Below are 22,239 nucleotides of genomic sequence, written 5' to 3'. Positions count from 1 at the left end.
GGCATTCTTTAGTCCCAAGGGTATCACCTTTTACTGAAAATGACTATCTCGGGTAGAGAGTGCTGCTATCTCCGTGCCCCTTAGTCAAGGAAATCTGCCAAAACCCTGATATCAAGTCACAGGTACTGAGGAACTTGACAGACCTCAATTGAACAATTAATCCTTCAGCTCTGGGGATAGGATGAGCATCAGTCTTACTGAGTGAATTGAGACCCTTGTAACCACACAGCACCTAAGTTCTGAGGCAGTGCTGCTGTTGAGCAGTATTGGGTACCAGTACCACTGGACTTGACCAGGGTCAACAGGAGGGCTCAACTACTCCCAAATTCAACATCTTGGATACTCTATCCTTGATGCTGGCCCTCACTTTGTCAGACATCCTGTCAATTTTATTCTTGATAGGCATGCTTCTCCCATGTCTATTTCATGACTACAGTGATCAGTGAGCCCTGAGGTAAGTTAGAATTAAGAGATGAAATGCCCCAACAAGGGGTGATAGTCCCTCTGTTTTTCTGGGGGCAGTGTAGGGGAGAGGACGCCTCCTTCCACTGACTCATGTTGCTCCTTGGAAGTGAAGAGGTCTGGGAGGAGTTAATTCACCTTCTCTTCTTTACGAATATCTTTCAACAAGAGCATAGTGAATTCATACTTCTCACAATGGGACTTGAGACAGTTCACTGTAGGACCCCATGGGAACAGTCCAGCTTGAACTGCAGGCCACGTCTTCCATGGACCTGAAACAAGCATCCGGGGACAGGTTTTGGGGTATCAACCCTCATCAGCCAGACTTGCTTGAATCCAGGAGCATAGTGTCATAGGATGCTCATCATGAGGACAAGACTTTTGGATTCCGGCGGCTGCACTACAGAGTGTGGGGGACTGAGTCTTATCCAAAATGGTCTGGCAGCTGTCGGTCTAACACTTTCGGCTAACTAGTAGCACCTCACCAAAACCTAGAAGTAAAGGTGATTTGTGGCAGCGTGCCGCATGACACTCTATGATTTCAAACAGAAGTCATGGTGGAACAGATATTACCCCTTTCTCTCAGTTACAGAAGTCTCATACATGCAGAAGACAAAGATGAGCAGGATTTAGTTCAATATATTTTATTGAAGTACCTGCATTCTACATAATGAGAAATGAATTGCAATTATTAGGACAATAAAACACAAAACTAATATCATTGTGATGAAAAAGAATAATCAAAGAAAAAGTCCCAACATTATGTCACACTAGTGAATCTAAAATCCCTAGCTGCACTACTAAACACTACATGAGAGCAATAGCAGTGTTAGTACTAATCTGCCTATACTTGGTCTCTGCAAGGAAGACCCATCCTGATAACTGGCTAATGAGCAGTGGTGTTGCCTTTTGGTCCGCTGGCAGTCCTCCCAGGTGTTTGGAAAGACACGGTTGAGTCTAGTAGCAATGAAAAAACATGGTACAGCATGGGATGGCTGGCTTACTGGAATGCTCACTTCTAACCTGGTTAAGGGCAGTCTGTTGTTTTATAATAAAAAGTGTTGTTGTTCTAAGAACTGTCCTGATGTATTAAAACATATTTTCTGTGTAGGGTAGACAATGTACTCTTTTGGCCAGCAATACTCAGTAAATTATCATGTACAGCTTTGTTCAGCCTTTGGGTGAGCACAAGATGAAATGTTGTGCAAAAGAACTAATAATAAATTCTGCATGGGAGAGCAGCTGATACAAATAATAAAACAGCACCACTACAATTAAGCTTTTGTTTCAATAATAGAAGGAATAAAATGAAATGTAACTAGGTGAGAGGGCACAGGCTTCAAACTCAGAGCTAAAATAAATGTACTAAAATAACCCCACAACACCCTCCCCATTGTCAGTGCAATAGTGCTGAAAATCACTACAAAATAATAGCAAGCTAAAATTTACATAATAGAGATGCAAATTTCCATGCTGACAAGCAAGACAGACCGAAGACAGGCTAAATTAAAATGGTCTATTTGGAATCTTTAGCAAGGCAATGATGTGAGTTAAAGCCAAATGCCAGTGTTCAGCAATAGTTGTAATCCTGTAAAAAATCACCAATATCATCTAGTGTGATGGAATCCAGGAAAGATCACACTCCAGCAGGCAATAAATAAACCAGTTAGTTGGCACAAAGTGCGAGGGAGCACTCATGTTCCGGTGCCTCAGCCACAAGTACGGCTGAGAAGGCAGTAGTCCATGCACTGCCAGATGTTATAGCATCAGGAGCCACAAGATCCACAAAGGGCGGCTCATAGGATGCATCCCACAGCAATCGCAGTCTCAATGGGCACATCTGACAATGAACCTTCATTGAGAGCACCAGCAGACTCACATCCAAAGAGGATTTGCGCTGCAGAGCAAGACACACTTTCGGTGCATGTTCAAATGGGCACCAAAGGCATCGAAAGATGGGCTGCATGCAATTCAGAACCGGTCTGAACGACACTGACCAGTTCGACTCCAGTTCTTCAAGGAGTGGTACATTAAAGAACCGCATCATGCATTCTCAACACAGTTGGGCTGGTGGAAGCACCATCATTGCTTTTTGCTGTGACAGGGCAGCCATTGAGAATATAAATTAGCAATAGCAGAATAGTGCCAATAAATGCCAAAGTTATTGGGAATCCCCCAAAGACACTCGAAAATAGTGAATGTATGATGAAGGTATTACACCAAATACAGTTTGAAAGGTGCTGACAAAACCAGAAACAACTGCCTTAAAAAAGTGTACAGTCCTAGCAGTGTTAGACGCATTAAAAATGCAACAAATCAATTCATGGGAATGTTTTGGGAAGTTGGTATTTAAAAGGCATTATGGCCCTCATTATGACCCTGGCAGTGAGTGATGAAGTGTCTTTCATACCACCAACAGACTGGCGGTAATTACTGTCAAATTATGACCATGGCGGAGAAAAATCCCATAGACAGCTAATGTACCACACCAACCGCCAGTGCGTAAAAACATTCACCGCGGCGGTAGCAAACAACAGCCAGGCGGAAGACAAAGTACCGCCCACCATATTTTGACCCTTCAATCCACCACAATTTCTGGCGTGGTACCAATGCCATCAAAAGCCTGGCGGAAACAGAACACAGAAGAGCAAAGACTCACCATCGGAGAAACAGGGAAGAACAATGCCGCCATGGAACAGGAACTGCCAGTTTTCCCAATGATCATCTATGTCATGCTCCACCTGGAACATGAACACTGATGAAGACGATGACGGTGAGTACAGCCACCTAGCACACAAGAGAGGGAGTGAGGAAAACGAGAGTGACACACACACATACACGACACACACCATTCACATACACACCATACACACAACTAGCTTCAGACAAAAAACAATGGCACACGATACACGGCAGAATAATGCAAGAACAACAAGAATGCAGTAATGAGAATGCATTGATATAAACAGCTAACAAATAAACCAACTGTATGAGAAACAGATATGTACAAATGTACACAAAGGGCCAATGCCCAGTCCAATGTACTAAGGGCCCACATGGCCACAGGGCACACTCCAAGGCCCAACTCAAATCCTGACTTCATTCGGATAAAACTCTGCAGGGGCATCAGTTTGCAAGTGGGCAGACACCTCAGGGGGATGCGGGGTGGGGGCCACCTCAGTTGAAGTCGGGAACAAGCCCACTGGTTCCAGAGGGGGCTCCATGCCCAATATTCTGTTCTGGGGAGTGCAAGGCCACCGTCTCTGGAGTGGGTGACTTTCCCACTGGTTCTGAAGAGGGCTCTATGCCCATTACTCTGTCCTGATGAGTGCAAGGCCACAGTCTCTGGAGTGGGTGACTTTCCCACTGGTTCTGGAGGGGGCTCCATGCCCATTACTCTGTCCTGGGGCATGCAAGGCCAAAGTCTCCGGAGTGGGTGACTTTCCCACTGGTTCTGGAGGGGGCTCCATGCCCATTGCTCTGTCCTAGGGAGGGCAAGGCCACAGTCTCTGGAGTGGATGGCTTTCCCTCTGGTCCAGCTGGAGGGGGCTCCATGCCCATTTCTCTGTCCTGGGGAGAGCAAGGTCACAATCTCTCAGGTGGGGAACATGCCCAGTGCTCCTGGAGTGGGCCCCTTGTACAGCAGTCCCTGGAGGGTGGCCAACATGGCTTCCACTGGTGATGAAAGCTGTCATCTGGAGGTGAGGGCTGCACAGTGTCAGCATGTGAAGGTGCTTCCTGGGCAGCCTCTGCTGGAGGTGAGGGCTTAACTGTGGTGGCAGGTGGAAGTGCCTCCTGGGAAGCCTCTGCTGGTGGTGAGGGCTGAAGTGTGGTGACAGGTGGAGGTGCCTCCTGGGCAGTCTCTGCTGGAGATGAGGGATGCACTTCCTCTGCTGGCGGTGGGGGCCCTGTGACTACTTGTGGTGGTGGAGGTGTCACCCTGACAGCCTCTGCTGGAGTCAAGGGCTTCTTCCCCTTCATGGCAGGAGGTGCAGGCTCCTTCCCCTTCATGGCAGGAGGTATGGGATCCTTAACCTTCCTGAGTGGTAGAGTGGGATCATTCACTGACTTGCACCACGACTAGGTGGTGCCACCACTGTCCGCGTGGACTGTTTGGCTCAGGTGTTGGGCTGGGTCTTTGAAACCCAGCTCTTACGGGCAAGACGGGGGGAAGGGGAGGGAAGAGGTCAAGTTGGGCAAGGAAAAGCTTCTTAGGGACAGTGGGGTGGGATGAGGGAGGAGAGATGGGAGTGGAGGTTGAGGGAGTGGTTGTAGGAGGTGTATGTCTTCTGAATTTGGGTGCAGGTGCATGGGCAGTGTGCTGATGTGAGGTGGATGACTGTTGGTTGTGTGAGTGCTTGCATTTGTGTCCTTTAGTGGGGGCAGACAGGGTTGGAGAGGACACAGGGGACGCGTTCATGGATGTTGTCGAGGTGTCTGCTTGTGAGGTGTGTGTGCTGCTTGGCGTGGTGATGCTGGTGGTGAATGTTGATGCAGTGCATGCAGGTGTGAGTGTGGACGAGACTGTGAGGGAGGTGGAGGAAGAGGAATAGGGCAAGACAGTAGAGGCAGTGGATGTGGTTGTGTCTGCAACTGTCTGATGTTTGCGTTAGTGCTTGTGGGATGAAGTGGGGTGCCTGTGTTTAACTGTGCCACTCTTGGGTGTTGTCTTGTGTGCATGCTTGTCTGTATGTGTGCATGGGATGGGTTGGGGTTGAGGAGACTGGAACTGGGAAGTTGTAGTTGGAGGGGGGACAGTAGAAACAGGGACAATGGCTATCATCAGAGAGGAGGCCAGAGCCTGAATCGATCTCTGTTGGGCCGCCGATCCACTGTGGATGCCCTCCAGGAATGTATTGCATCGCTGTATCTGGGATTCCAGCCTCTGGATGGCATTCACAATGGTTAACTGCCCTACAGAGACGGATCTCAGGAGGTCAATAGCCTCCTCACTCAGGACTGCAGGGCTCACTTGGGCAGGGCCTGAGGTGCCTGCAGCAAAGGAGATGACCCTCTTGGTAAGCAGGCACGGCAACTCGCTGAAGGGCTACTGGGAGGGCGGTGCTGGTACGGGGTTGGCATCTATACCTGCAGTTCGGGTGGTCACAGAGGTGTGTGCCACCACCAGGGAGCGTCTATCGGAGGAGGTATCTAAGTCTGCATTTTCAACTCCTGTCTCTGCCGTGGTGCTCTCCTCGCCCTCCGTCCCACTGGTTCCCTTGGTGGCAGTGGATTCTGCCTCCAGGGTCCTGTGAGATGCAGCTCCCTCTGTCACCGGTGTCCCTGCTCCTCCGCCAGATGATGCTAATGCACACATGGCTAGGATGACAGAAGAAAATAGGGGGGGAGAGAGAAAAGGAAACACTGGGTCAATTACTGCACCAACACCACAGTTGGCATACACAGCACCGTCACACACAGTGATCAGCCTTGAGCACTATGCATTGCACTCTCAGTGATTTGGCTAGATGCTACAGTAAGATGAGGGTCACACACTGCCAACTGCACCCCTCCTGGTCCCCACAAAGCCCTGACTGACATGGAATGCTAACAAGCTAGGTTACCTGCATTTGCCATACACACATTACCCTTGAGCTGAATCACACTGAAATGTCTGGCCTAGTATTAAGGGCACACACTAACTCACATCCAGCACCCAGATCCCATGCCACCTGCCAATTATTGTAATAATGAGCACTGTACTCACCCCCTTGTGGCTTCTGTGATTCCCTCAAGCGTCCATCCAGCTCTGGGTAGGCCACCACCAGTATGCGGGTCGTTAGTGGGGTCAGGTTCCGACAGTCGCCCCTTCCTCATTGGGAGGCCATCCCCAGCTGGGCCTCCGCGGTCTTCCATGCCCAGCATCACAGGTCCCCCCACTGTTTCCGACAGTGGGTGCTCCGCCTCCCAAAGACCCGCAGGGTCCGCACGTCCTTGGCAATGGCACGCCATAATCCCTTCTTTTGATGGGCGCTGAACTACAGAGGTAATACAGACAAGAGGACACCATTAACCATACAATCCAGCCTGTCACACATATGGCCCACCAATCCTGTGTCTGTCACCATAGGCACACACATCGCCCGGCGCACACCATGTACACAACCACAAGACATTCCTCCATGACACAATGCTTGCACACACATCTCCATGCATCCTTCACACATGCATCGTACCCAAGGTGTACTCACCTGTTGGTCTGGAGGCTCATACAGCAGTCCGTACAGGGGTAGAACCCTATCCACCAATCACAGCACACTCATTGTAGGTGTTCTCCTGTTGAAGGTCAGGAAACAAGCGAGGAATCAGATAGAAAATGGCAGTTACGTCCGTGGCGGTGTACACCGTCAACGCCGGCGCACATCCCCATTGGCCACTGTACTCCGTAGAGCCCCATATTATCCAATGAGGAATTGCACGTCGGTGCAAGACCGCCTTCAGCCACTACACCCAACGTCGGCGGAGTTACCCCTCTTCCACCTGTCCCTACATACAGGACAGGCCGTCGCCATTTCATGGTGGCAGATAGCAGTCATATCAACCTTAACTGCATCACAGCCTAGATTAGCACATACCTCGCCATTCCCACTGTCCCATCATATAAATGCACTATGTACACTGAGGTTGGGGTTCCATTGTTCAAATTGTGACAGCCTACTCACTCTTGAAACCTACCGCTGTGGATAAATAGGAGGAGCAGACATACCCCAATGTACAGACCCCCTGTGGACTTGGCTACACTGGAGGACAGACACATTATACTGACCTATAGACTGGACAGGGCCACAATAACTGAGCTGTGTGCCCAATTGGAGCCAGACCTGATCTCAGCTATCCGTCATCTGACTGGGATCCCACCTCTTGGGCAAATGCTATCAGTGTTCCATTTCCTGGCAACTGGTTCTTTCCAAGTGACAGTGGGATTAACAGCAGGAATGTCACAGCCAATGTTCTCAATAGTGCTGGCAAGAGTTTTGTCTGCCCTTGCGAAACACATGTGCAGCTACATAGCTTTCCCCCAGGTAGACAATTTGGCCACAGTGAAGGGCGGATTCTGTGCAATGGGACATATACCCAATATTATTGGGGCGATTGACGGAACACATATTGCGATAGTTCCTCCCTGCCAGAATGAACAGGTGTTCAGGAATCGTAAGAGTTTTCACTCACTGAATGTGAAAATGGTGTGCCTGGCAGACAAGTACATCACCCACGTCAATGCTAAGTATCCTGGGTCGGTGCATGATGCCTTTGTTCTGAGGAATAGCAGCATCCCAAATGTGATGGCCCGACTACAAGGCACAGGGTGTGGCTAATAGGTGAGACATGGTCCCCACCCACTGTATGTCAGTGTATGCCTTCAGGTATCATCCCCAAATCATTATGTGAGGCTAAATGTTGTCCCTCAATACTTGCAGGTGACTCTGGCTACCCAGTCTATTGTGGCTGCCTACCCCTGTGAGAAATGCCAGGACAGGGGCTGAGGAATGTTATAATGAGGCACATGGGCGAACCAGCAAGATCATCGAGAGGACCTTTGGGCTCCTGAAGGCCAGGTTCAGGTGACTCCATCTGACAGGTGGATCCCTGTGCTACTCACCCGGGAAGGTCTGCCAGATAGTAGTGGCATGCTGCATGTTGCACAACCTGGCCCTCAGATGGCATGTACCCTTCCTGCAGGAGGAGGAGACTGGAGATGCCCCTGTGGCAGCAGTGGACCCTGAGGACAGTGAGTATGAGGAAGCTGAGGATGAGGACAACAGAATATTAGTTATCCGTCAATACTTCCAGTGACACACATTTGAGACAGTGCAACTGACCATTCCTATGAATATTGATGTATTCTGTGTGGCTGTAGCATGGTGACATTAACATCCTTTACATCTCAACTTACTGTCACCTATGGGTTGTCATTGTACAGATATTGGTGATAGAACAACTGTGTACTGATGTGATGGCTACAGACTGCTACAGGTCCTTATTTCTATGCTCTCACAGTGTTCACATCATTTGCACTAGATGTGACTGTTTCCATAAATGCACATTTTCAAAACATACAGTACTAGTAGTCAAATTGTGTTCAAGGGTGTTTATTGTAGTGCTATGAAATTGAGGGAAATGTGCAATAGAATGCAGTGATGATGGAGGAAAGTCCAGGGTATTGTTCCAAGCTGTTTGTAACGCAGGTCAGGTGTCCAAGGAGCCATAGGAAGAGGAGCCAAAGCAGTTGAAAGTGGACAAGACGACTGTGTGGGACAAAAGGGGGACAATCAGGAGACTCTCATTTCCTGGTGGTGGTCTTGGCAAGTGTCTCTGGCTTCTGCTGGCTCACAGGGAACGTTTGCGGGCTGGTTCACCTTCTGTAGGGGAAGGGGTGTTGGTGCCCTGTTGGTCCTGTGGCGGGGCCTCCTGCCCACTAGCTGCAGCAGAGATGGAGGGCTGGTCAATGGACTGGCTAGTGGTAGGGGCCTGCTGCTGTGCTGTTTCTTCCCTCAAGATGTTGGCCATGTCTGCCAGCACCGATGCTATGGAGATCAAGGTGTTGTTAATGGCCTGCAAGTCCTCCCTGATCCCCTGATACTGTCCCTCCTGCAGCTGCCTGTTCTCCTGCATGTTGTCATGGATCTGGCCCATCATGTCCTGGGAATGTTGATAGGCTCCCAGGATCTTGGTGAGTGCCTCCTGGAGAGTCGTTTCCCTGGTCTCCTCCTCCCCCTGGTGCACAGCGTTCCTCCCAGTGTCCCTGTTGGCCTGTGCCTCTGTCCTCTAAACGGAGTGCCCACTGCCACCTACCCCAGGTACCTGATTGTCTTGGGTGTGAGGTGTAGACTGGGGTCCCTGTACAGGCGGGCACACTGCTGATTGACATGTCCTGGGTGGGTGCTCTGGTGTTGGATCCTGATGGGGAGGCTCTGTGGTGGACTGTGAGTGGGCTTGGGTGATCGACTGTCTAGTGGTCCCTGATTGGACAGGTTGTTAGTCCAGATCCTGAAGTCCAGAGTTATTGTCATCACTGGGGGCATCTTCTGTTGAGGGACTGAATAGTCATGGCACCTCCTCACGGCTGACATTGGGCTGGGGCACCTGTGGGGATGTAAGTGATGTATTATGCTTCATGCCTGTGACATATTGTACATCCCTGACTTCTCCTCTATCGTTTCTGTTGCCCTTCCACCTTTGTTTGTATATGGTGATGTATTGTGGGATGGTTAGTTTCCCTATGCTGTGCATGCTTTGGTGATGGGTGCCAATGCAGGGCTGGGAGGGGTGTCCATGTATTGGTATGACATGCAGGATTTGGCATTGGGGTTAATCAGATGTGTAGGTGCAGTGTGTGGGATGGAGTGGAGTGATGGGAGTGAGGGGTGTGATGGCATGCAGGTATGGGGGTGATAAGTGGTAAATGTTGACTTACCAGTGTCCAGTCCTTCGGCTACTTCAGTGAGTCCCTCAGGATGCAGTAGTGCCAAGACTTGCTCCTCCCATGCTGTGAGCTGTGGGGGAGGGAGTGGAGGTCCACTGCAGTCCTCTTTATGGCGAGCTGGTGCCTTGCTGCTATGGAACATACCTTCCCCTGTAGGTCATTTCACCTCTTCCTGATGTCGTCCCTTGTTCTTGGGTGCTGTCCCACGATGTTCACCTTGTCCACGATTCTCTGCCACAGCTCCATCTTCCTGGCAAAGGATATCTGCTGTACCTGTGCTCCAAACAGCTGTGGCTCTACCCTGACAATTTTCTCCACCATGACCCTTAACTCCTCATCAGTGAAACGGGGGTGCCTTTGTGGGGACATGGGTGTTGTGTGGTGTGTGTTGGGGAGAGTGTGTTGAATAACGTGGTGGGGTGTGTGATGTGGGGTACGTGAGGGATGTATGGGTGTACATGATATGTGTGTCTAGTGGTCTCTGTGCTGTTTGTGTCTATCTCCTGGCAGTAAATGTTTTTGTAAAGGGTTTCGGGTAATGTGGGTGTGTGTTTTATAGTGCTGTGGGTGTGTGGGTGTGGTGTGTGTATGAGTGTCAGGTGTGTGTTTTTAGTATTGGCCAATATGGTCTTGTTTTGTGTGTGGGTGTCCATTCTGAGCGCGGCAGTATGTACCGCTATTGGTTTACCGCCATTAAATGTCCGCCATGGTGATTCGTGGGTCATAATGTGGTGGACATTGTTTTGTTGGTGTAACAGTATGGGTGTTGGTACCGCCACTTTAGGCTCTGACCTTTGGGCTGGTGGATTTGTGTATGTGGCAATATTTTGTCAGATAGGTGTGTGTGTGTCATAGTATGGTGAACGGATATTCGTCACCGTGGCAGTATGTTAGCGGCCGTCACCGGGGCTGTAAGTGGGATTTACCACCTATGTCATAATGAGGGCCAATATCTCTGCAGACGACCTTGCTGCTTGAGATCAGAAGTCTTGTGCACAGATGTAAGCACCAAGGCGGTCATTACAACATTGGCGGTTAAAGCCACTTACCGCCGTGCAGAAGACCGCCAACACACCACCGCTGCCGCGGAATTCCGCCACAGCTATTATGACCCACATCTCGGAATCCGACAAAATTCAGACACCCACACAAGTCCGCCACACCAAAGGTCAGTGATAAACTGGCGAAAACAAAACCTCCACCGTCACGCCAACAGAAATACACCCACACTATCATGACACACGAATCCACGCGGCGGTCTTTCAACCGCGGTATTCCATTGGCGTTACACACCGCCGCGCTCAAAATACACTCACATTTACAAAACAAATCAAATCAAATCATTAACATTTATAAAGCACGCTACTCACCCGTGCGGGTCTCAAGGCGCTAGGGGAAAAAGGGGGGGGGGTTACTGATGCTCGAAAAGCCAGGTTTTTAGGAGTCTCCGGAATGCGGAGTGGTACTGGGTGGTCCTGAGGTTGGTGGGGAGGGAGTTCCAGGTCTTGGCTGCCAGGAAGGAGAAAGACCTCCCACCCGCTGTGGAGCGGCGGATGCGAGGGACGGCAGCGAGCGTGAGGCCAGAGGAACGGAGGAGGCGGGTGGGGACGTAGAAGCTGAGGCGTCAGTTGAGGTATTCCGGTCCCTTGTTGTGGAGGGCTTTGTGTGCGTGGGTGAGAAGTCGAAAGGTGATTCTTTTGCTGACTGGGAGCCAATGCAGGTGTCTCAGGTGTGCGGAGATGTGGCTGTTGCGGGGTACGTCGAGGATGAGGCGGGCAGAGGCGTTTTGAATGCGTTGCAGGCGTTTTTGGAGTTTGGCTGTGGTCCCAGCGTAGAGGGTGTTGCCGTAGTCCAGGCGGCTCGTGACGAGGGCGTGGGTCTCGGTTTTTCTAGTGTCGGCGGGGATCCAGCGGAAGATCTTGCGGAGCATGCAGAGGGTGAGGAAGCAGGCGGAGGACCCGGCGTTGACTTGCTTGGTCATGGTGAGAAGAGGGTCCAAGATGAAGCCTAGGTTGCGGGCGTGGTCTGCGGGTGTCGGTGTGGTGCCGAGGGCCGTGGGCCACGAGGAGTCGTCCCAAGCGGATGGGGTGTTGCCGAGGATGAGGACTTCTGTTTTGTCAGAGTTCAGCTTTAGGCGGCTGAGCCTCATCCAATCTGCGACGTCCTTCTTACCCTCTTGTAGGTTGGTTTTGGTGCTGGCGGGGTCCTTGGTGAGGGAGAGTATAAGTTGGGTGTCGTCGGCGTAGGAGGTGATGATGATGTCGTGCTTGCGTACGATGTCGGCGAGGGGGCACATGTAGACATTGAAGAGTGTCGGGCTGAGCGATGAGCCTTGAGGTACGCCGCAGATGATCTCGGTGGGTTCTGAGCGAAACGGTGGGAGGTAAACTCTTTGGGAACGGTTTGAGAGGAAGGAGGCGGTCCAGGGCCTGGCCTTGGATCCCGGTGGAGCGGAGGCGGGTGATTAGTGTGCGGTGACAGACGGTGTCGAAGGCAGCCGAGAGGTCGAGGAGGATGAGGGCGACTGTTTCACCGTTGTCCATCAGGGTTCTGATGTCATCTGTGACTGAGATGAGGGCGGTTTCTGTGCTGTGGTTGGTTCGGAATCCGGTTTGTGAAGGGTCGAGCAGGTTGTTGTTTTCCAGGAAGGTGGTCAGCTGTTTGTTGACGGTCTTCTCTATTACCTTGGCTGGGAAGGGCAGGAGAGAGATGGGGCGGAAGTTTTTCAGGTCACTCGGGTCAGTCGTAGGTTTCTTTAGTAGGGCGTTGACTTCGGCGTGTTTCCAGCATTCGGGGAAGGTAGCAGAAGAAAAAGAAGAGTTGATGACGGTCTGGAGGTGCGGGGCGATGATGTCGTCGGCTTTATTAAAGATGAAGTAAGGGCAGGGGTCCGAAGGGGTGCCGGAGTGGATAGAGTTCATGATGGATTTGGTTTCTTCAGTGTTGATGTGGGTCCAGTCGTTGAGGGTGATGGCCGGGGGTGCGGGTTCGGTGATGCTTGGTTGGATCTGGTGTCCGAAGCTGTCGTGGAGGTCGCTGATCTTGCGATGGAAGAAGGTGGCGAGGGATTCGCACAAATCCTGTGAGGGCGTAACGGCGTTGGCGATGGCGTTGGGGTTGGAGAACTCCTTGACGATGCTAAAAAGTTCTCTGCTGTTGTGGCTGTTTTTGTCCAGTCTGTCGGTGAAAAAGTTCCTTTTGGCAGCGCGGATCAGGTGGTGGTGTTCGCGGGTAGCGTTCTTGAGGGCGGTCATGTTGTCAGCGGTGTGGTCCTTGCGCCAGGCCTTCTCGAGGGCGCGACACGTTTTCTTTGATTCTTTGAGGGTGTCAGAGAACCAGAGAGGTCTTTTGGTGTTGGCCTGTCGATGCGTGCGTTTGAGGGGAGCAAGGTTGTCTGCGCAGTTGGAGATCCAGTTCGTGAGGCTGAGGGCTGCGTCGTTGGGGTCGGTGGTGAGGGTGGGTTGGTTGGCGGTGAGTGCGGAGAAGAGTTGCTCTTCGGGGATCTTGTTCCACTGTCGGCGAGGGATGGGTTGAGTGCGGAGGTGGTGGGTCTCGCGTCGGAATGTGAAGTGGACACAGCTGTGGCCGGTCCAGTGTAGAGCGGAGGTGTTGCTGAAGAAGATTTGTTTGCTGGCGGAGAAGATAGGGTCAAGCGTGTGTCCGGCGATGTGGGTGGCGGTGTTCACCAGTTGCTTGAGGCTGAGGTTGGCGAAGTTGTCGAGCAGGGCGGTGGTGTTGGGGTCATTGTTCTGTTCCAGATGGAAGTTGAGGTCGCCTAGGAGGATGTAGTCCGGCGAGGCGAGGGCGTGCGGTGAGATGAAGTCGGCGATGGCGTCGCTGAAAGGGGCGCGCGGTCCGGGGGGACGGTAGACGAGGGATCCTCTGAGGGTGGTCCTGGGGTCGGTGCGAATCTGAAAATGCAGATGTTCAGCGGCGAGAGGGGTGTCTTCGGTGGAGGTGGTGACGCTGATGGAGTCTTTGAAGATGATGGCGATACCTCCTCCTACTTGGTTGGTGCGGTCTTTTCTGGAGATCTTGTAGCCTTCGGGGATGGCAGTGGCGATGTCTGGAGCTGATGAGGTGTTCATCCAGGTTTCCGTGATGAAGGCGACGTCTGGAGCTGTGGAGTCCAGGAGGTCCCAGAGTTCAACGGCGGACTTGTGGACAGAGCGAGCGTTGACCAGGATGCACTTGAGGTGGTTGATGGCGCGTGGGCTGGTGGTCGTGGTAGTTGCGTGGTGGAAGATGCATTTGCAGGAGTTACAGGCGAAGGGTCCATGGGTGCGTTTGGGGTGGGCTTGGAAGCAGGTGTTGGAGCGCCCGGGATTGAGGGCGTGGAGGGTGGTGGGGTCGTAGCGGGTCAGCGGGGTACGGGAGAGCTGGGGACCAGGGGTCGTGGCGCTGGGCGCGGGCCAGGCGCGGGCCAGGCGCGGGCCAGGCGCGGACGGGCGCGGACGGGCGCGGACGGGCGGAGACGGGCTTGCCTCTGGTGCGCCTCCGGAACAGAAGAGAAGAACACAGAAGAACAGAGGAAGATGCAGGGGACGGACAAGCAGAAACACAGCCACATTGGACAATTCCAAATATACACACCTGAGACACATACACACACCACTCCCACACACCCATTACAATATAAAACACACACCCACATCACCCACAAACCCCTACGACCAAAAATACAGAAAAAAGGCCAGAGAGATACACCACCAGCAAGTACAACAGCATCCACAGGCACATAACACCATCACCAACACAACTTCCACGCACCTCACACAACACACCACTACATATCACCACACTTATCACCACACACTCCACCCCACACCTACACCACCCCATGGCACCGCAAAAACACCCCAGGTTCTCGGAGGAGGAGCTCAGGGTCATGGTGGAGGAAATCGTCCGTGTAGAGCCACAGCTATTCGGATCACAGGTGCAGCACACCTCAATTGCAAGGAAGATGGAGCTATGGCGAAGAATAGTTGACAGGGTCAACGCAGTGGGACAGCACCCAAGAAATCGGGAGGACATCAGGAAAAGGTGGAACGAACTACGGGGAAGGTGCGTTCCGTGGTCTCAAGACACCACCTGGCGGTTCAGCGGACTGGCGGCAGACCCCCACCTCCTCCCCCACAACTAACAACATGGGAGGAGCAGGTCTTGGCGATTCTGCATCCTGAGGGCCTCGCAGGAGTAGGTGGAGGAAGTCCACTCCACCCCCAGAAGAGGCCCACAGTGATGACAGCACCTCTGTCCAACTGGATCTAGATGACCAGCCCGGACCATCGGGGACCTCTGGACAGTCGTTTCCCCGCACACAGGTACAGGCCACCACAGACCTTCCCCCCTCTGGAAACACCAGCACAGCACCCACCCAGCGGGCCCATACCTCCGTCCCCAGGACACATCAATCAGCAGTGTGTCCACCACTACAGGGAACCCAGGATAACCCACCACCCCAACAACCACAGGGACCTGGGGGCAGTGGCAGTGGGCACACGGTCCAGGGGACGGAGGCCCAGGAACACAGGGGAACTGGGAGGGCTGCCGTGCGACAGGGGGCAGACAGGCCAAGGGAACCCACTCTCCACGAGGCCCTCTCCTCCATCATGGGAGCATACCACCACTCCCAGGAGACAATGGCAACGGTACTGGCCAAGTTCCAGGAGACCCAGCGCATGCAGAACGAACAGTATTTGGGCTTCAGGGAGGAACTCAGAACCATCAGCTCCACCCTGGGCACCATCGTAGGGGTGCTGAAGGAAGTACTCAACACCAGGAGGGACACTGTGGCACAACAATAGGCCCCTGACACTAGCATGGATGATGAACTGCCCACCACCTCCGCCGGCGCTAGTGGACAGGACGCCCAACCACAGGACCACCACACCAGCACCCCACCCCCTGCAGAGGGAGAACCACCCCACAAACGGTCCCTGAGATCCAGGAACAAGACAGAGAATGATGCCAAGACCCCCACCAAGAAATGAGACCACCCTGATTGTCATCCTACTGTCCCACTTTGTCACCCTGTCCATAATTAAACAGCCCCAGCTCAACTTCCTATGCCCATATGGGCAATGCACCTGTGAGACTAATAGACTGGACTCTAACATGGACACTCCTCCGCCATCACCCCTCACCAATTAACTTCCCCCTCCAATATTTTGCATTGAAATAAACACACCTAAAGCACAAAATTATCTGGAGTCTGTCTGTGATTTCGTTATAGTGTATTAGCAATTACAGTGACAAAATGTGTTTCAAATAATAATGTCAACATACCTATGTCACACAGCTCTAGTCCATAAGGAATGTAAGTAGATGACACACAGTGGGACCCACATCTGTGAAACCGTAAGGGAAAGTGACAACTCAGTGACCATACACTGGGTGAAAACGACAGACAGGATAGAGGTAGTAGTGTAAAAGTACATGTAGTAGGCAGGATTGTATTCTCACCTGTGTGTCAATGGAAATATTGCTAGATCACTGAGTCCCTGTTCTGCATGTCTTCTTCCTCTGCTTCATCCTCATCACTGTCCACAGGCTCCACAGCTGCCACAACACCGCCATCTGGACCATCCTCCTGCAGAAAAGGCACCTGTCGTCACAAAGCCAAATTGTGAAGCATACAGCAGGCCACGATGATCTGGCACACCTTCTTTGGTGAGTAGAATAGGGATCCACCTGTCATGTGGAGGCACCTGAACCTCGCCTTCAGGAGGCCGAAGGTCCGCTCGATCACCCTCCTAGTTCGACCATGGGCCTCATTGTAGCGTTCCTCTGCCCTGGTCCTGGGATTCCTCACTGAGGTCAGTAGCCATGACAGGTTGGGGTACCCAGAGTCACCTGCAAAGGGCGAGGGACAACTGTTAGACACACACTAACCTGTAGGGAAAACCCCAGACAACCATTCCCACTGTCTTGCTTCCAGGGGCTCACCTAATAGCCACACACGGTGCCTCTGGAGTTGACCCATCACATAAGGGATGCTGCTATTCCGCAGGATGTAGGCGTCATGCACTGAGCCAGGGAACATGGCATTCACATCGGAGATGTACTGGTCGGCCAAACATACCATCTGTACATTCATGGAATGATAACTCTTCCGGTTTCTGTACACCTGTTCACTCCTGTGGGGGGGGTTACCAAAGCCACATGCGTCCCATCAATGGCACCTATGATGTTGGGGATATGTCCCAGGGCATAGAAATCACCTTTCACTGTAGGCAAATGCTCCACCTCAGGGAAAACGATGTAGCTCCGCATTTGTTTCAGAAGGGCAGACAACACTCTGGACAACACGTTGGAAAACATAGGCTGTGACATCCCTGATGCCATGGCCACTGTTGTTTGAAATGACCAACTTGCAAGGAAATGGAGAACTGACAGCACCTGCACTTGAGGGGGGATTCCTGTGGGATGGTGGATTGCTGACATCAAGTCTGGCTCCAACTGGGTACACAGTTCCTGGATTGTGGCACGGTCAAACCTGTAGGTGATTATCAAATGTCGCTCCTCCATTGTCGACAGGTCCACCAACGGTCGGTACACCAGAGGATGCCACCATCTCCTCACATGTCCCAGCGGACGGTGCCTATGAAGGACAACAGCGACCACAGAGTCAACCAGCTCAGAGGTACGTACCCACAGTTTACCCAGAACACCAATCATACACAAAAGGTGGCCTGTATGTGTGTTGAGGCTAGGCCTAGGTATGTGTGACGCAGTTGAAAATGAGGCCATGTGGGCCCCTGAAATGGCGGCTGCCTGACCTCTAAAGTGGGACAATGGGATGTGAGGTAACTGTGCTGGCGTTGTACACCGTCGCGGTAGGCGGTCGGAGACCGCGGCGCAATGCTGCATTGGTTAACATTGGACCATATGGGTCCCAGGAGCCAATGACGATGTACGCCGGCAGTGATGGTACGCACCGCCGTGGACGTGACAACCATTTTCTATCACTTCAATCACTCGATACCTGATCTTCGACAGGAGAGGACCTACACTGCAAGTACTGCTGTGACCTCAGTCTGGAAGAGACAATGGCTCGTGCGTCTGGGGAAAGGGCCCCTGCCTTCACATTGGAGGAGTTGGAGAAGCTCGTTGATTGGGTCCTCCCCCAGTACACGCTACTCTACGGTCCTCCAGACCAACAGGTAAGTACACAGGGAGCATTTTGTATGGGCTATGCCTGTGTCGAGAGGGCTGGATGTTAGAAGGAAGGGGGCTGAGTGCTGCGTGCATGTAAGACGGTGAGTGCATGTGCCACATGGCAAGGGTAGGGATGGGGCAACTCACTTTGACGGTGCAGTTGGTAATGACTTCTCTTCTTCCCCTGTACATTTCATGTAGGTCAGCGCCCACCAGAAGAAATATATTAGGCGTGCCATTGCCAAGGACGTCTTGACCCTGGGGGTCTACCACAGACGGACCACCCACTGCCGGAAAAGATGGGAGGACATTCGCCGCTGGAGCAAGAAGACGGCGGAGGCTAAGCTGGGGATGGCCTCCCAATGTGGGATGGGTGCCCGTCGAACCATGACCCCCTGATGTTCAGGATGCTGCCGGTGGCCTACCCGGAGTTGGATGGGCACTTGAGGGCATCACAGGAGACACAAGGGGGTGAGTACACTCTCATTCAGCTGACATTGCGCGCAGTGAAGTTGTCTGGGTGGGGGAGGAGGGCTGTGGGTTTCCCTAGGCAAGGGCGAGTTCCGCAGGCTAGGCCCCTCTGTAAGGCATGGCCCTGTGGCCCCCCACCCCACCTCTGTAGAGTGCCAAGTACAGCTATTCATGCCCCTGTGTCATCTATGTGTGCAGATGTCGTCCATAGCCTTGTAGGCCATTTCCCAGGAATTGCACTGTAGAGCCCAAGTGCGCGGCGTAGTGCAGGGGGCTTCTGTGTCTGTCTTGTCCGCCAACGGTAGCGGTAATCCATGCACTCAACATGTCTTTATTCTGTTCCCCCCCCTTTTTGTGGTTTCCCTGTTCTTGTGTGCATTAGCATCATCAGGCGGTGAGCAGTTGCAGCGGAGCACGAGGGAGCTGCATCCCACATGGCCATGGAGGGCCACACTACGGACTCTGAATTCACCAGTGGGAAGGAGGGCGAGGGGAGCTCCACGGCGGGGACAGGAGCTGACACCAGCGACACGGACTCGTCCTCTGATGGGAGCTCCCTTGTGGTGGCGGCAACATCTGTGCCCCCGCATCTACAGGTACAGCCGCCACCCCCCTATCAGCACCGCCCTCCCAGCAGCCCCTCAGCCTTCGCCCCGTGCCCGCTCACCCAGGAGGGTGGGCATCACCTTCGCCCCAGGCACCTAAGGACCTGCCCCAGTCACCCCTGCTGCCCTCAGTGAGGAGGCCATTGACCTCCTCAGGTCACTCACTGTTGGGCAGTCTACCATTTTGAATGCCATCCAGGGTGTAGAAAGGCAGTTGCAACAAACTAATGCATTCCTGGAGGGCATTCATTCTGGTCAGGCGGCCCTTCACCAAGCCTTTCAAACTCTGGCCTCAGCACTGATGGCAGCCATTGTCCCCGTGTCTAGCCTCCCCCCTCCAACTTCCTCCACCCAGACCCAATCCCCTGTACCTCTGCCTATCCCAAGCACACCATCAGACCAGCCTGCACACACCTCACCACACAAGGGAAGCTCAGGGAAACATAAGCACCACACATCCCACAGGTACTCACGCAAGCATCACACACATGCAGACACACCAACATCCACTGCCTCCACTGTGTCCCCCTCCTCCTCGTCGCCCTCCTCCCTCCCAGTCTCGTCTACACACACACCTGCATGCACTACCTCTTCAGCCACTACGTCCCTCACCAGCACACCCACCAGCACACCCCGCTCACGTGCAGTCACCACCCCCACTACCATTCACACGTCCCCTGCGTCCTCTCACAGTGTGTCTGTGACGCCCCCTTCCAAGATACACAAACGCAGCCACACACCCACCCAACAGCCATCCACCTCACGACAGCCTCCAGCGCATGCACCTGCACCCAAAGTCACCAAACGTACACCTCCTACTACCACCACCTCTTCCTCCACTCCCAAACCCCCTCCAGCTACCCGTCCCAGTGTGTCCAAAAAACTTTTCATGTCCAGCCTTGACCTTTTTCCCACACCTCACCCACCCCATCCATCTCATAGGTCCCGAACTAGCACCTCAGCCACAACATCTCTGGGACCAGTGGTGCCTGTAGTCACAGGTATATGGGGTGCACCGGCCGCCAGGACAGCCAGTGTGGCACGGAGCCACAGCACAGCCAGTCCCCCCCCTGTGAAGCATCAGAAGTTGGCCACTGCCAGGCGGGAGAGGGGGAAGACTCCAGCCACCAAAGTGTCTCCCAGGGGTCCCGGTGGGAGTGTGGACTCAGCTGTGACACCTCCCAAGGTGGGGAAGGGCCACAAGAAACCCGGCAAGTCTGGGAAGAGCAGCACGGCGGAGAAGACCGCCATCATCCCCACTGCCCAGGAGGGCCCCGCCAGCCCCATCCCAGCTGCCCAGGAGGGCCCCGCCAGCACAAGCCCCTTTGGGCCATGAAGGACCGCCAGCACAAGCCCCGTTGGACCATGAAGGACCGCCAGCACAAGCCCCGCTGGGCCATGAAGGACCACCAGCACAAGCCCCGCAGAACAGGGCACTGCCAACCCAAGCACCGCTGAACAGGGCAAGCACCGCTGAACAGGTCACCGCCAACTCAAGCACCGCTGAACAGGGCACTGCCAACTCAAGCACGTTGAACAGGGCAAGCACCGCTGAACAGGGCACCGCCAACTCAAGCACCGCTGAACAGGGCACTGCCAACTCAAGCACCACTGCACAGGGCACCGCCCACTCAAGCACCGCTGAACAGGGCACCGCCAAATCAAGCACGCTGAACAGGGCACCGCCAACTCAAGCACCGAATCAAGCACCGCTGAACAGGGCACCGCCAACTCAAGCACCGCTGAACAGGGCACCACCAAATCAAGCACCGCTGAACAGGGCACCGCCAACTCAAGCACCGCTGAACAGAGCACCGCCAACTCATGCACCGCTGAACAGGGCACCGCCAACTCAAGCACCGCTGAACAGGGCACCGCCAAATCAAGCACCGCTGAACAGGGCACCGCCAAATCAAGCACCGCTGAACAGGGCACCGCCAAATCAAGCACCGCTGAACAGGGCACCGCCAACTCAAGCACCGCTGAACAGAGCACCGCCAACTCATGCACCGCTGAACAGGGCACCGCCAACTCAAGCACCGCTGAACAGGGCACCGCCAAATCAAGCACCGCTGAACAGGGCACTGCCAAATCAAGCACCGCTGAACAGGGCACTGCCAACTCATGCACCGCTGAACAGGGCACCGCCAACTCAAGCAACGCTGAACTGGGCACCGCCAACTCAAGCACCGCTGAACAGGGCACCGCCAAATCAAGCACCGCTGAACAGGGCACCGCCAACTCATGCACCGCTGAACAGGGCACCACCAACTCAAGCACCGCTAGCCCATGAGTGGCAGGGGCACTGACGCAACTGGGACCGTCACGGAGTGAGTGATGCACTCTGGGCACCAGTCCCCCTCCAGAACCAGTGAAGACACGCATCCACTCCGTCTGTCCTTCACAGGATGAAGCACTCTGGGCACCAGTCCCCCTCCAGAACCAGTGGAGACATGCATCCACTACCTCTGTCCTTCACAGGATGAAGCACTCTGGGCACCAGTCCCCCTCCAGAACCAGTGGCGACATACATCCACTCCGTCTGTCCTTCACAGGATGAAGCACTCTGGGCACCAGTCCCCCTCCAGAACCAGTGGAGCCATGCATCCACTCCGTCTGTCCTTCACCGGATGAAGCACTCTGGGCACCAGTCCCACTCCAGAACCAGTGGAGACATGCATCCACTACCTCTGTCCTTCACAGGATGAAGCACTCTGGGCACCAGTCCCCCTCCAGAACCAGTGGAGCCATGCATCCACTCTGTCTGTCCTTCACAGGATGAAGCACTCTGGGCACCAGTCCCCCTCCAGAACCAGTGGAGACATCCATCCACTACCTCTGTCCTTCACAGGATGAAGCACTCTGGGCACCAGTCCCCCTCCAGAACGAGTGGAGACATGCATGCACTACCTCTGTCCTTCACAGGATGAAGCACTCTGGGCACCAGTCCCCCTCCAGAACCAGTGGAGACTGTTATCAACTTGAGAGACTGTGGCTTTGCACTCCCCAGGATATGGCAGTGGGCAACTCACCCACTGTAGAGACTTGAGAGACTGTGGCTTTGCACTCCCAAGGATGGATCAGTGGGCAAACCACCCACTGTAGAGACTTGAGAGA

The sequence above is a fragment of the Pleurodeles waltl genome, chromosome 4_1 (assembly GCF_031143425.1).
Source record: "Pleurodeles waltl isolate 20211129_DDA chromosome 4_1, aPleWal1.hap1.20221129, whole genome shotgun sequence".
In the NCBI taxonomy this organism is placed as follows: Eukaryota; Metazoa; Chordata; class Amphibia; order Caudata; family Salamandridae; genus Pleurodeles; species Pleurodeles waltl.
Note: the sequence above shows the minus strand (reverse complement) of the source record.